Raw genomic sequence first — 15,338 nt, 5'->3', positions numbered from 1 at the left:
AGGGATGAAGATGGGGAGGCACTGAAATACAAATAAAAATCTGGGGAGGACCGTCATTTTCACAGTCTGTACCCTGCCCACCAGTGCCAGCGGGAGCATGTCCCATCTTTTAAAGTCCCCTTCCATTTGGTCCACCAGCCGGGTCAAATTAAGCTTATGCAAAGAATCCCACTTCGGAGCCACCTGCATTCCCAGGTAGCAAAAGCTCTTCTTTACCCTCCTACGCGGCAGCTCACTCAGTCTCTTGTCCTGCCGTTTAGCCTGGATCACAAACAACTCGCTCTTCCCCACGTTCAGTTTGTACCCCGAAAAACTGCCAAATTCCCTCAAGATCTGCATGACCTCCCTCATCCCCTCCAGTGGGGTCCGAAATATACAGGAGGAGATCATCCGCGTAGAGCGACACCCGGTGCTCCACCCACCACCACTCCGGACCAGCCCATGCAACTTCCTTGAGGTTCTCGATGCCATGGCCAGCAGCTCAATGGCTAGAGCAAATAATAGCGGGGACAGAGGGCACCCTTGCCTCGTCCCCCGGTGCAATTTAAAATACCCCAACCTAAGAAGGTTCGTGCACACGCTTGCCACAGGCGCCTGCCTGGTACAGCAATCGCACCCACCAAATAAAGTCCTCCCCAAACCTACCCAGCGCCTCCCACAGGTACTCCCACTCCACCCAATCGAAAGTTTTCTCCGCATCCATTACTGCCACAACCTATACTTCCCCTCCTTCGGAGGGCATCATAACAATATTTAAAAGTCTCCACACATTGGCATTAAGTTGCCTGCCCTTAACAATGCAGTCTGGTCTTCCCCCTATCACCCCGCGGACACAATCCTTGTCACATTAAAACTTATCTGACTTGTGACCCAAGACTTTGCTCTTAGATTACATTCATGGAATATTTTAATAGTCCACCAGGATAATATGGTGGAATAGATGTGATAAGTAGACTGTCATATGACAGAAGTACACTTTAAAACTCCAACCATGAATACATTTTCCGTAACAGTGATACAAAAATCCTTCCTGGTCTGCTCTTCAGCCTTTACTGTCTGCATCATCTTACTCCAATGTCTTTTCTCTATTATGTTCAGTAGAATTACTCTCAGTTGGTTTCATCTTATTGATCCAATCATAGCCATAACATTCAACCTACTCTCATAAAAATAATCTCTGGAATTGATTGTTGGCTGCTCCACATCTTTATCTGCACGTTGCCCTTTGACAGCGTCATTCCCAGATTGGGATCAGTATCATTGCATAGTGACAATTCCTTGATCTACTTCATCACCAATTCTCTTAATCCCTCCTGTGGCTTTGTGCTTCTTCAGCAAACCCACGGATGAATCTCCATTTCCTCCAGTTAAACATTGAGAAACCATAATTTTTAGCCCCACCACAAACTCCAATCCCCTTCCCAGGCAGAACTGGATCGTGCATAACCTCGACTTCCTGTTCAACACCTCGTTTAGTTTGTGACCCCATATCCTCTCCATCATCAAGGTCAGTATTCTGTCTCTAATGTTTCACACACTCCTCGTTACCTTAGTCAATATGCTGTTGAAACCTCCATACATGCCTTTGTCAACTCAAAAACTCAATTATTTATTCACTCTCTTTGCTCCTTTCACCATCCTCCACTCTCCAAAAATCCAGCGAATCCAAAGTTCCTGCACCAACTTCTGCTCATCAATCACCACAAACTTAAAAATCTTTCTTCCAGGACTTCAAAGAAACCCATTTAGAAATTTAAAACAAAACTTCAAAAAGACCATTTATAAATTTTAAATATTGATAATGTGGAACTGCACCAATCACCTGAGCACTTGGAACTGGGAGAGGCACAGATCACTATCATATTTTGCACGTATCTGTCAGATTCCAAGGATGCAAATTACGACTAAGGTACTGCTGCAATAAAGGATGTCCATACCAAAGGGAAGTACCAATTTTGGGTTATGTCATTCATCAAGACAACGGTAAATGCGAATTAACATAGCATACAATACAGGAGTAATGCACTGATTATAGAATTTTACACTACTATGATCTGTGATTATACATTTCAAAGACATCAGTCCTCTTACACTTTTGCTGTCAGCAGTCAGTAGAGGGCTCTGCAGGTGCACGGCTCTGATTCCAGCAAGCAGGTTTTGAAAAAATGTAGGAAAGAATTCTTGCTTTGTCAAAACACTTTAACAAAAAATCTGCTTTTGTTTGGAAAGTACCAAGAGTTCCAACACAACATTGAGCCCAAAATAAGGAGAAAACATCTCCCAGCCAGATTAGATCTCGGCCTTTGAGTTACATTGTCACTCTGGTGTCACTAGAAATTAGAACTGCTGTACAGAAATATATAAACGGTGTACACACATACAGCTATCAGGAAGCATGCAACTTGTTTACTCTTCAAACTTGGATTATATCCTTCCTGTCACTGATTATTTTCCACATCCCATTGCTTCCCATTAGCAAGTCCATATATATCCTCATTACCATGAAAATTCTAGTATAGGGAAGCACACTTTGGAATGTCCCAACTCAATTCAGAGAATAGTGCAAATCATTGTACAGAGCAAAACCAATCTCATTTTTAAAGTTATTCTTCTATTAGGTTCAGCTGAAAAGAAACTCAACATGCTCCCTCACTGAACAGCTGCCACTCCTGCAACAAAATACAGAGATACTAAGTTTCCTAAACAGATATTACTATAATAAAATTATTCAATTCTATATTTTTACATAATGCCAACTGAACCACACGTGTGGTCTCAAAAAAAGTTATTGCACCAGGTATTTCAAAGCAGCTTTGCAATTTCCACTTGAATAACAGTGGATCTACAGAAGGTTAAAAGGTTAAAGTATATTTTCATATTAGCTTTTAAATGTTGAAAGTTACGAATTGGCCCGACTAGCCAGAGATCACCCAAGAAGTTAATCTAGGATAGTTTTAGTTAAAATTAAATTACTATTTTCTAAAAACTTTTACTGCATCACAATAAAACCTAATTAGCACATTCTGAATGTTAAGTATTACATTGTGTCTCCCAGTGAGGTATTTTATAGTTCATTCAAGTAGTGGTAATACTAACAAGATCACTCAACAACTGAAATTTCTACAAAGCATAGTCAACATTCCATTTTTAAAATTTTTCTGTCACATCCTATATTGACTAAATGATTCAAACACAAATGTACTTTTTGCTCCAGTGATATCACGTGTAGAAGCCTCATCGCTTACAAAAACAAAAAAATGTTGGAAGTATGCAGGTCAGTCAGCATCAGCTGAGAAGGCAAGTTAACATTTCATCTTAAAATCCCCCAAACTAAAAAAGATAAATAAACATTTTACAGAACTGGGACAAGGGGATAAAAGGGACAGGAAACAAATAGATCCCAGTGTTAGTTAATAGGATGCATGACGTGCAGCTGTACAAAAGGTTATTCAATGTTACAAAAGATAAAGTGTGAGGCAGTAAAAGAACCAAAAAAGGTCACATGGAGGAAGAGCGAAATAAAAAGAAAATGGGAGGAAAAATAGCCTGTTTATATAGACCTTTAATTAAATACAATTATTGGAAACATGCTGTATGTACATCATTCCCTCAAAATTGAACAGGCCATCCTGTTACCATTGTAACAACCCTATCCACCCAAAAGCTGTGTTCTGACACAAGGTCAGCACTGGATCTTCAACTTGCCTTCCCTTGCATTTAACAGCAACTATCTCAACCTCACTTCACTTTGCACTGCAAAAAGCAAAATAGGGTGGGGGGAAATGTAGAGCTGATGACTGTAGTTATCAAAGCCAATGTCCAAACAGAGAAATTGTCAGAAGAAAGACTGAATAGGAAGTGGGGTGAGAAGTGGCATACTCTTGATAGTAGTGGGAGTCAAGAGTAAGGCCACATGGTCAAGGGGAGTATAGCTTACAATTGAAAAGATAACAGATTAAATTCTTATGATCAGAGTAAGGGCAAGAAACAGCACTAATACAATCAATCTATCTATCAGCAGAGGGGAATTCCAAGTTTTTCTTGAAATCTAAAACTATTTCCCGAAATGCACACTGTTGTCAAGGCTTGACATTTCATAGTGCAGAAAAGGGCAATTTGGCCCATCAGGTCAGAACCAGCCCATGCTCAAATAGAACACCCCACCTAGGCCAAGTCCCCTGCTCCTATTCCCTTAACCCCACCTTACTTTTGGGAAATTTAGCATGGCCAATTTACCTAACCGGCACGACTGTGGTAGGAAACTGGAGCACCCAGAGGAAACCCGCACAGACACGGGGAGGAAGTGCAAACTCCACACAGTCACCAGAGGTCGGATTCAAACCTGGGTCCCTGGCGCTGGAGGCAACAGTGCTAACCACTGTGCCGTCGTGCTGTCCTTGGCCTTTCTGGCTATCCATGATTTGCCAGAGATTAATGGAGTGAGGGTGGGCATGACTCAAACATATTGGTCCAGAACTGGACATCACACAGGCCAGGCCATTTAAAAGTTTGCACATGATGTTTGGAGTAAGCCAGCTTATGGAAGGAAGTATTACAAGTTCAGTCGTATCATAAATTAGGGAAAGGGAAGTAAACAACTTAATGAGGCCAAAATCATTTTTCCAAAATTCTCTACTTCGTGTTTTGGATTTTCTTTTCAAAATGTTTTTTCCACCCACTCACCGAGTGATTATTTACTTCAGTTAATGCTTCTCTTTTAATCAAAAATCAGTTTACTTTAAATCAGTGAGAGGCGGTTATGTTTTTGAATCTAAAATGATTCGGTTCCATGTTCTGGAGATAAAAACAAAAAATGATGAAAATATTCAGCAACATCTTGAGTATGTTTGAAGAGTTCTACCTGAAATATTGATCCACAATTTTGGGGAACTCTTTTGTTGCAATTATGGTTTAAGAATGGTTCGGTTCTTTATACAAGCAGATTTGGGTCAGTTTTATGCTAAGCTATCAGTAGAAACATATTCCCTCAATCTGTAATCCTACTTTCAAAATACGTCCAAAATGGCCTGCTACTCATTTATCTACCTCCATTTGTGCAAAAGACCAATTTGCAAAAGACCAAATTTATGGTGATCTTCTTCACAGTTAAAAACTTAGGAAGCCTGCACTTAAGAAAAGTCTTACTGCCCCTGATATTGATTGGAAGGCAACAACCCCAGAACCCATTAAAAGTTATAATAAAAAAGATCAAAATGCCCTCCTGGAGTAACCCATTAGACTGTATATTTGGTGTACTCAATAGTCTTGTATACTGCTTCATTTAAAAAATATATATTTATGGGATGTGGGCATTGCTGGCTAGACCAGCAGCATTTACTGCCTATCACTAGTTGCCCTTGAGACGCTGGCGAGCTGCCTTCTTGGACCACTACAGTTCCAGAGGTGTAGGTACACCCACAAGTGTATTGATGCACAAAGAACAGTTTTGTACTGAAGTGTCAGCGATACTTAGCTGCATCCCTAAACAGTAATGCATCATCGCCATAGAATGGGAAAATAAGCTATTAGTTCCTTCCCTCCTTGCAACAGTTCCTTTCTTCCCAGTCATATTAGCTGTTTGCCAGTTGCATTGTCTTTCTGATGCCCACAGGAAAGTATGTGAAAAATGAATGACAGGAATTCAACCAGTGATCACGGGTTGCAAAACAGGTGAGACGACATAATGGAGTGCTGCCCAAATGTTTCACCACCAAATATTGGTTGCTACAGCACACCTGTGCCTCACATCAGCCAGCCAAACATCATCCTTTTCTCCTCTTCCCCCCCCCCCCCAAAAAGGTTGAAAGAACTTGTGTAACAGATACCAGGATGTACTCAAAAAAGAAAGGAGAAGAATTCAATTTCAAAATAATTAACCTGTAGCTCTTGACCTTCCTGCCTTTCTGCAGTTGAAAGTATTTTTGAAGCAGCTGTACCACAAATCCAAGAAGAAAGTCTTTTTTTTTCAATAGTAACTGACACACGGAATATACTGTTGTATAACAAAACCATGTTATGCACTTGAAAGGTGCAATTTAGTATTAAGATGACAGGATCTGTATGCCTCAAGGTCAAATAATATGTGCAAAACAAATTCAGCTATCATCTACAAATTGCATTAAACCATGAACAAAAACAGCTTAGATCATCCAGAGCAAAAACTGTTATATGTGAAACAAAACAAAACCAGGGCAAAAGTTCAAAAATGAAAAAAGTGAAATACATTCAACCTCTAATAAAGTAAGACCATCAATGAAAAGATTACTGATAACTGGCATCTCCAAGAGAAAAATATTGCCTAAATATAACTTGTAAAAAAAGTCTTAAAACACCAGGTTAAAGTCCAACATGTTTGTTTCAAACACTAGCTTTCGGAGCACTGCTCCTTCCTCAGGTGAAGGAAGGAGCAGTGCTCCAAAAGCTAGTGTTTGAAACAAACATGTTGGACTTTAACCTGGTGTTGTAAGACTTCTTACTGTGCTCACCCCAGTCCAACGCCGGCATCTCCACATCATTAATATAGCTTGAGAAGTCATCCACGCTGTTCTAAATAACTGCAATTTATAGTAACACTTCTGCTTTGCACCAAACACAGTTAAACTATTTCTGTGAAATCTCTCATAATTCAGTAATATCATTCTGTCCAGTCATGCTAATGTACAGTCATTACTCGCTCCAGTTGTAAAACATCTATTCCTAAACTGGAAGGGAAACAAATTCTGCACTATTAACAAATGAATCAATTTCACACATCTTTATTGTTTAAAAACAAAACAAAAAAAATAAACTTCTACCTCTGTTTAAAATTCCTTATGTTCCTATGCTACACTGTTTGTTTACAGACATTAAATGCTGAAATTTGGCATTTGCTTGCTGATACGCTGGTCTAATTACAGTGAGGACACAAGTACTCCTAGACAGATCGACAATCCAATAAACTTGAAAAATCAGCATTGTGTAGTATGCTGCTGGAAATCTTTTACTTCCCTGGAGAAGATGAAAAATAATTTATTCTAGAACAGAACGACCTATAATCAGATTAATTAAAATTACTCTTTTTATGGCCCAAGTTCCTTTCCCTCAGCATTTTTAAACTTTCTTCAGCAATTCCTTTTCTGAAGAATACTACACTGACAATATATTATAAACTAGCCAGAGATTGGATTTCATTCTAAACATGTGATCAATTGCAACTTTGAATGCATTTCTACAAGGCCTCACCAAGGAATTCTATAGCAGTATTCTGAGCAGGTATCTTCACCATTACTTTAAAATAAATCAAACAAGTTGTAAACCATGGTTGTAATATTTCTGGCGGATGTAACATTACATTCAATATGTAATGCTGTTATATGTGGACGTGAAACTTTTCAATCAACAGGGATAACCTCTCACCCTGCATCACATCTTACACAGTGTATGTTATAAAAATCAAAAATACTGTTTGACCTTTAAAATCAAAGAGAATTGAAATATTGGGGCAAATGGAGGCTGCATTTCATTAAATGTGCTCAAATTACTTTTCGTCTCGGAGAACACAACTCACCCATTTAGGACAGAATCTGTACATTTCTGGAATATATGTTTAGTCAAAACTGATTTTGTATCATTGAAGATGATTTGTCAAAAATTACAAGAACCTATACATTTTCAATATTTAGGATCATAGGGCAATCGGGAATTTTACACTATAGTGATCACAATAAGTCAAACTCAGATGACATGAATTTCCAGTTATATCAAAGTTGCTAACCATCCCTGCCAGCAGAATAGCAAATTCCATTGAATGATGTCTGTTACAAGCTAAAATTCCACACTGGTAGTTCCAGATTAAGGGAATTTGTCTAAGCTTGTCACACAATTATGTTGGCCATTATGTCGACCAGAGTGGAGTTAGACCACACACGAGCATGAAAATCATGGAGCGCTGGACAAGTCATCATTTGACACAGATCTCCCCCTGAAAGGATGTGTAACGTCCAAGAGTGAAAAACCCGAATCTATGGCTAAACGTGCGAGAAAGTTAAAAAGTGTTGTTGATCAGAGAGAGGAAAAGTAGACCAAGGAATGCGTCACTGCCATGGACTATGTCAACATGGATGGCAGTGAAAAGCTGCCAGTTCTTCCAATAGGGAAGTCCAGGAAGCCACATTGCTTTACGAACGTCAAAATACTACCCACAGGAGTACAAGGCTAAAAGAACTACCTGGATGACCTTTAGCATTTTTAATGCACAGATCAGAAAAGTGGTCAAAACTTATCAGGATAGGAAAAAGGAAAGTTATTATAGACACCACCCCACAAACCCCAACACCAAGAGAATCAAGCTCATGTCCTCGCCTCCCAACACCACAGCCAATGGATCAAGGGATTGTGAGAAAACCAAAAGCCCATTACCAACAGCACCTAATCACTCATGTTTGAGGGAATCGAACAGTTCTAGAGGCCATTTTGATGATAAAGGTGTGGAAGATGATGATGGAAGCCACAATTGCCAACTCCTTCCACTGCACTGGGTTAAACATGTAGCGACTGTGCAAAATGTCAAGAACGAGGAGGAGCAGAGCAAGGCCAATCAACCAGATGACAAGGCAAATTGCTCATCTTCAAGAGGTCTGCATAGAAATTTTAGCTAACCATGGAAACTCGTGCCGAGGTGGATGGTTCATGATAGAACTGAGATTATGTCCTCGAAGATGCAGTATGTTCAACCAAGGATGCCAATGACCATAAAGAGTTCAATGGATGCTCAACCATCGGTTACCCTAGCTGATGCCAAAGGCCATAGATGCTCGGGATTGGGTCCTGCAGCACAAAAATATCACGACTTCACTTGACTGTCTTGCTCACATTCAAACAACACACTTGGCAGACAAATATTACAGCCTTTTCCCCCCTCAAGAGGCAACTCCCAGGTTTTTGCAAGGTTAAGTCATGGTAATGTGTGATCAAATTAAATAAAGACTTTTTGAAGCATTTAATGCTTTACTGCGTTTTCATTTAGCGTTTGAATTTTTTGTTTCTCCGTGGACCACGTTTGCAGATATATCAGGTTACAAAGAGATGAGTTGGGACCTCCCGGACTATCAAGAGGCTCAGCTTAAAACAAATTTGAAGGTACATCCCCTAGGATGCGCCCTGATCGGGATTTTACTGTACCCCTTTAACAAGATACCACAGCAAGCTTTGGGGTAAAAGGGAAATTATGTTCGAAAGTTCTTATCTACTACTGTAGATTAAAATCTTTTAAAAATGTCCTTCTCAGGTAACCCCACCAATGCATTAATTTATGCAGTCGTCACTTCTTTAAAAATGTCCAGATTGCTTTAAAAACAGACGACATCTGCTTTGTATATGCAGGCCAGTATGTTACTCTGTGTTGACTGATCGGACATTGTTCTTCGTAACAAGGTAAACAACCTTCACCCAAAACATCTGCCCATGCAGACAGAAGATTTCGCCACGCCCGAATTGGAAAATCGCATCCTGTACTCATTGTCAGTCTCCAATTCAGTCCTGGTCATCCGAATAGACTTTTGATGCAGTTACTAAAAGGGAGTGAAAGTCGCAATGTCCATCCGCTTTCTGCAGCACATTCTTACCTCTTTCTTTTACAAAGCCATGTCTATTGATCGGATCCTGTGGAACCCTTTCCTCCGGTGACCTCACGCTCAAATCGGACACACCCAACATTACCATTCGATCACATAATGCAAACACATATCTGACCGCAGTGCATATATATATATATATATATATACACACACACACACACACAGCAATCCTCGCCAGCTCTCTCATCCAGTTTCCAACACACACCTCCCGGTCGTGTTAAACTGCGGCAATTCTACTCCCAGCGTTGCCCCCTCCCCTCCCCTCCCCTCCCCAATCTCATAGTAAAATTGGCGGACTGGTACGTACATTTCCAGTAGGTTTTCCGACCGGGAGCAAAGGAGTTCTCCCGACTCCTCAATATCGTTACGTGCAAGCCTGACAAAGTTCAAACGCGGAGTCCACTCGCATGATTCCAGGGTAGAGCCCACGCTGAAACCACAAAGCAGACCCTCCCAGCCACCAGCTGTTTTAAATATACCATCTCCACCCCCCGGCACCGCGCATAAAGAGCAGGGCGGAGGCTGCGAGAGGGCGAGGGACAGGAAAACGGGGATCCCTTTACAGGTGACGGGCTCCATCACATCCCAGTCCCACCCCAACAACTACCCCCCCACCCCCACACACAAAATAATTAAAACAGCTGCACACCGTCTCTGAAACGTTCAATATAAAAGAAATGATCGCCCGCTTTATATCATCTTGTCCAAGACCATGTATTTAAAAAAGAAACAAAGAGAAGAAAAGCTCATACACTCCCACCCCGCCGCCTTCAACTTCACCTCAGGACAGCATCAACAAAAGCGGCAAACGGGTATCCACAGGGCTGACAAAACAAAAGGCGAAGCGCAGGATGGAACTGGGAAAGATTAATGATTTCTGACATGTGGGCTTGGCGTTTTAATCCCGGGAATCAGGAGGAGAGAAAAAAAAATCAGCCTAAACGACCGAGACGTTCATCGCTGCTTCTGCGGGGCAAAATTCCCCCAACCCCAACAAATCAATAAAACACAAGAACTCTTCGGCAGAGGTGAAAGTAACAGCTGCGATGGGGTGGATTTGGGGGCGCTCGGGGTTACAAAGACATCCCCCCCTCCTCCTCCCCGGGCAGAGTGAGTGCAGTCGGTGCCCGGAGACGACTCCCGGCGGTTCCTTCTCGCCGCGGGAGCAGTGGGGTGACCGGCCCTGGCAATAGCTGGCGGGCTCCCGGTTCCCAGCCCGGCGCTAACCTGGGCATTTTCCGCACACTTTCCCCCTCAGGAGAGCAGGATAAATAACCCCTGCCGCAAATGTCACCTTCCCCCCCTCCCTGAGGTGGGGGGAGGGGAACTCAACTCACCAGCAAATCCCATCCATCCGTACGGCAACGTCCATATTCTTTTCCCCTCTTTCTTCTTTACAAAAGGATTCAGTTTAACAATTTCCTCTCACTGCAGGTGACATCATCCTGTTTCACCCCCACCGAAGACAGCGGCGGTCTTGGTGCGCATGCGCTGGGGGGCGCGGCGCGCTGCACCGTGGGACTTGTAGTTCACCTATCGGCACAGGGAAGGGGAACAGCCAATCGGGCGGAACTACAATTCCCAGGGGCGAGCGACACCCTCTTCAGTCTCCACCCTCTTCAGTCTTCAGTCACTGGTTGCCGTTTGGCTCACGTGCGGCTGCTTGGCGCGTGGCCCCAACGGTGCGAGGTCCGCGCGAGCCTCCCACTTGGCACAGGCGACAGGTCCGCACTCGGGGAGTGCGTTGCGTGCACTCTGCACCGCCGGAGCTATCTAGCTGTACATTGAAACTTAACTCCAAAGAGCAGCAGGCTCTCTATTAACAACTAGACATTACCTTGGGTTTTAAAATTCTGGTCGCGTCACGTCTTATTTGAACCCTGGACATGTAATAATAAATGAATCACCGCTCATAGTTTGAACTGCCATGTGAACACTTTTAAAGTTAATTATTGCTAAGGTCATGCCAATATTTTCTTTTAGTTTACCAAAAGTGCGCATTCCAAATTCGTCAAAATGGCCAGATCTTTCTCACCGATTTTCTTAAGACTGCTTATATTAAATTTGTGTTTATGGCCAGAGGACAAAGGTCTAGTTAAATACAGTCAGGTAGAAATGTTTCCTCTTGTGAGCAACTCCAGGCAGGGGCAAAACCGAGGACACAAGGAGCCATATGGCTCTTATTATACTTGTGTCAAAGATCGAATATACAGATCTTCCACAAGAGTGTAATGCAATACGTATCTCAGGAATCCACGGTTGTGTATACCAGCATCATGTTTAAATTAGCGTGTAAAATGGTGGTGTAACTTTTTTTTGCAAACTGGGCATTGGTTCGATCAAATAAATTACTAGCTGACACTTTTGTGATTTAAGGTTTGTTTTAAAAGCTAACCAGAGGAGGGCGAAACCGATGACCACAATTGGTTTGAAAGATCAATCGTTTCCCTGACTTATCTTTTTCAGCCTTTTAATTCAGTTCGTAATTGATTTTATACCCGTCTGGCAAATCATGCGTTTAGTTGGATTTAAACACTTTTTTTTATTTAAACACCCTTTTTTTTATTCAAACACCCATGTATGACAAATAACAGGCTATGTACGTGTAACAATTATGAACATTTGTAATAGTAACTTAAAACATGTTTTCACAAGCGGATTGGAATTGTACATTTATTCATTGAACGCTTCTCGGCACGGTTATGTTTTGTGTAACATTTCAGGTTGAAATAATTTGCTTCTCTGCTTATTACATGGTTCATATTTATCAAGTTAATTTTTTTAAAGCTTCTACATTTCCCGTTACTTTTCAACTAATAGAAGCCTGTCGAAGAAAGGAGTATTTCAATTTGTTACAGAATTTCTAAAACAAATTAAAATAAAGTCAATAAATATAGTAACATACCCTCAATATTCAAAGGATGTTTGCCGAAGTAATTTTATCTAATTACATTGAGCGATAGCTTCTGTTTCATAGACTCGTTTTACAACATTTCCCCAGTAAATTAAAATGCAACAAAATGGCATTGTTGCTTTGATGACCACATAATTCAATTTATACAAAGAAATGGAAACTGGACCCTATTAGAATTCTAAGCCCCAGGCAGGTTAGTTTCTCGATAATTATGTATAATTTGAGATAGCATGTTGTGGCATATCAAAGACATGAACTGCAACATCCGTGCACTTAATGAACTCGTAGCCAAATCACTTCAGTAAGAACCCAGATCAATGTATGCTTTACCAGTAACCTGCTCACCCATGCTCAGTTTGGATTCAGCCAGGGAGATTCAGTTCCCGACTTCATTACAATCTTGACGCAAACATGGAGCTGAATTCCAGACAACGACGTCAAGGCAACATTTAAGCCAGGGCGACATTAGGAGCCTGAATAAAATTCAAGTTAGTGGGGATCGGAAGGTTGGATCCACTGGTTGGAGTCATAGCTAGCACAAGAAGCTGGTTGTTGGAGGCCAAGCATCTCAGTCCAAAGTCATTGCTGTAGCAGTTCCTCAGGGTAGTGTTACCCCCCCCCCCCCCCCCCTATCATTTTCAGCTGCCTTATCAATGCCTTATCTCACCATATTGTCAGTGGTCAGGATGGCTGCACAGAGCTCAGTCCCATTCAGTTTCTAAGATAATGAAGCAATCTGTGCATCTCGGCAGAGACAGTAAGACATGAAGAACATCTTGGTTTGGGCTGAGAAAGGGTGAATAACATTTGTGCCACACAAGTGCCAGACAATGACCATATCCAGCAAGAGAGAATCTAATCTCTCCTTGACATTCAAGGGCATTACCATTGTCAAATCCCCAACTATCAATATTCTGGGCATCACCATTTATCAGAAACTTAACTGGGCCAGACAGAGAAACACTTGCCACAAGAGCATGTCAGAGATTGGGAATTCTGTGCCTCCTGACTCTCCAAAGCCTTTCCACAATGTACAAAGCACAAGCCAGGAGTGTGATGGAATACTTTTACTTGTCTGGATGAGTGCAGTTCCAACGATGCTCAAGATATTCAACACTATCCAGGAAAAGTACTACGATATCCATAGAGACTGATACGTTTTTTAAATAATTTTTTTCAATAGCTAATAGGATGACACAACAAATGTGTCATTAATGTTTTAAGACATTTACTGTAACAAAAGACAAAACAAATGATTGACAGACAATATCTTTGCAGGCTATTAATTTTTCAAGTCACAAAACAGAATTTCTCTTTTTACTATTTAGCACATTTCACAGATAATAGTACATTGTCCTTTAATAAGGCATTTAATTCTCCGGAAATCAGTCTAAAGTGATCCCTAGCTCCTGAGGGTTTATTTCTGTTCTTTTCCTTTCTCAGCCTGGCCATAGAGCTTTACTTCGTAGTAAGAGTATTCATGAAGATCTTCTCTCTAGCACAAACTTTTTTTTTAAATTTAGAATACCCAATTCATTTTTTCCAATTAAGGGGCAATTTAGTGTGGCCAATGCACCTAACCTGCACATCTTTGGGTTGTGGGGGGGAAACCCACGCAAACATGGGGAGAATGAACAAGCTCCACACCGACAGTGACCCAGAGCCAGGATCGAACCTGGGACCTTGGCGCTGTGAGGCAGGTCTCTAGCACAATCTTGCCGAATCTTCCAGCTTTGTTTTAACTCCTCACAAATGTGGCCAATCCAAGCACAAGCTTCTATGTGCATTTCAGTGCGGTGACCTATAGAGACTTTCAACCTCTAACTATTCTCTCTCTCTCCCAGACTCCATCACACTAACCCACTTGTCTATGGTATTGAGTGATATTTTAGAAAGACCTGTAACTGGATTTTTACAATGGCTTCCTCAGCATCCATCCCCATGGCAGCCTGAATCACAAGGGTTTTGAGTCCAGGTAGAAATGCTGATTAGTTATTCTTTAGACCCCCAACACTTATCATATCCTGGAATCAAATGGACAGTTCAAAGTATAGCCTTTTACAACTTGATATTCTCAACACTTCCTGGGGATTTAGAAGCTCACAGTCTGTCTAGTGGCATCACAGTTGCCTTTCCCATTGTCTTGCATCTTTTCCCAGTTAACAATCTAGGCCTTCCTTTAATCATTAACAAGCCTATTATTAGGCAGATTTCAGCACAGGTTATATGAGTGCCTTCATTTTACCCACATTTTAAAGATACAGACCCAAAGCATAATTTTATAAACCTTTTGATTGTAAAAAAGAAGGAACTCTCGATTGGGATCCTATCCACCGCCATCTCTCCACCATTGTTGCAACACGATACAGGATGCACTGAAGCAACTCCCCAAGGCTTCTTCAACTGCACCTCCAAACCCTAGACCTCTGCCACCGAGAACGACAAGTGCAGCAGATGCATGACAACACTACCTTGCGAGTTCTTCTCCAAGCCCCACACCAACTTGATTTGAAATCATATCACTCCTTTATTGTTCCTGGAAGCACAATTCCCAGAACTCCCTACCTAACAACACAGTAGGAACACCTTCACCCCATGGACTGCAGCAGTTCAAGAAGATAGCTCACCAATACCTTCTTAAGGGCAATTTATGATGGGCAATATTCTGGGTATGCACCCACATCCTATGGATGAATAAATAAACAAAGGTTTAATCACTGGTCATCATTAATGGAGTAGCACACAGCTAAAACAAAGTGACACCCAAATTGTCAGATCATCATAAATGCCTTATTGATAAACTGATGTGC

General features: G+C 41.5%; 1 protein-coding gene across 7 annotated transcripts in view; it reads right to left on the bottom strand.

The window, feature by feature from the left end:
- Window positions 1-11,175, bottom strand: part of LOC119954719 (disheveled-associated activator of morphogenesis 1-like) — a 211,883-nt gene extending 200,708 nt beyond the window's left edge. For 2 of the 7 annotated variants that reach the window (XM_038780224.1, XM_038780277.1), the window contains exon 1: window positions 10,952-11,146. The gene's annotated coding sequence lies outside the window, so the exon portion shown is untranslated. Of the gene's footprint in view, window positions 1-9,602; window positions 9,724-9,921; window positions 10,061-10,951 lie in introns of those variants that run through there. The other 5 variants (XM_038780252.1, XM_038780258.1, XM_038780234.1 and 2 more) reach the window with 5 other exon arrangements.
- Window positions 11,176-15,338: the final 4,163 nt, after the last annotated feature.

The sequence above is a fragment of the Scyliorhinus canicula genome, chromosome 2 (assembly GCF_902713615.1).
Source record: "Scyliorhinus canicula chromosome 2, sScyCan1.1, whole genome shotgun sequence".
NCBI classification, from domain to species: Eukaryota; Metazoa; Chordata; class Chondrichthyes; order Carcharhiniformes; family Scyliorhinidae; genus Scyliorhinus; species Scyliorhinus canicula.
This window is presented reverse-complemented; position numbering and strand designations above follow the sequence as displayed.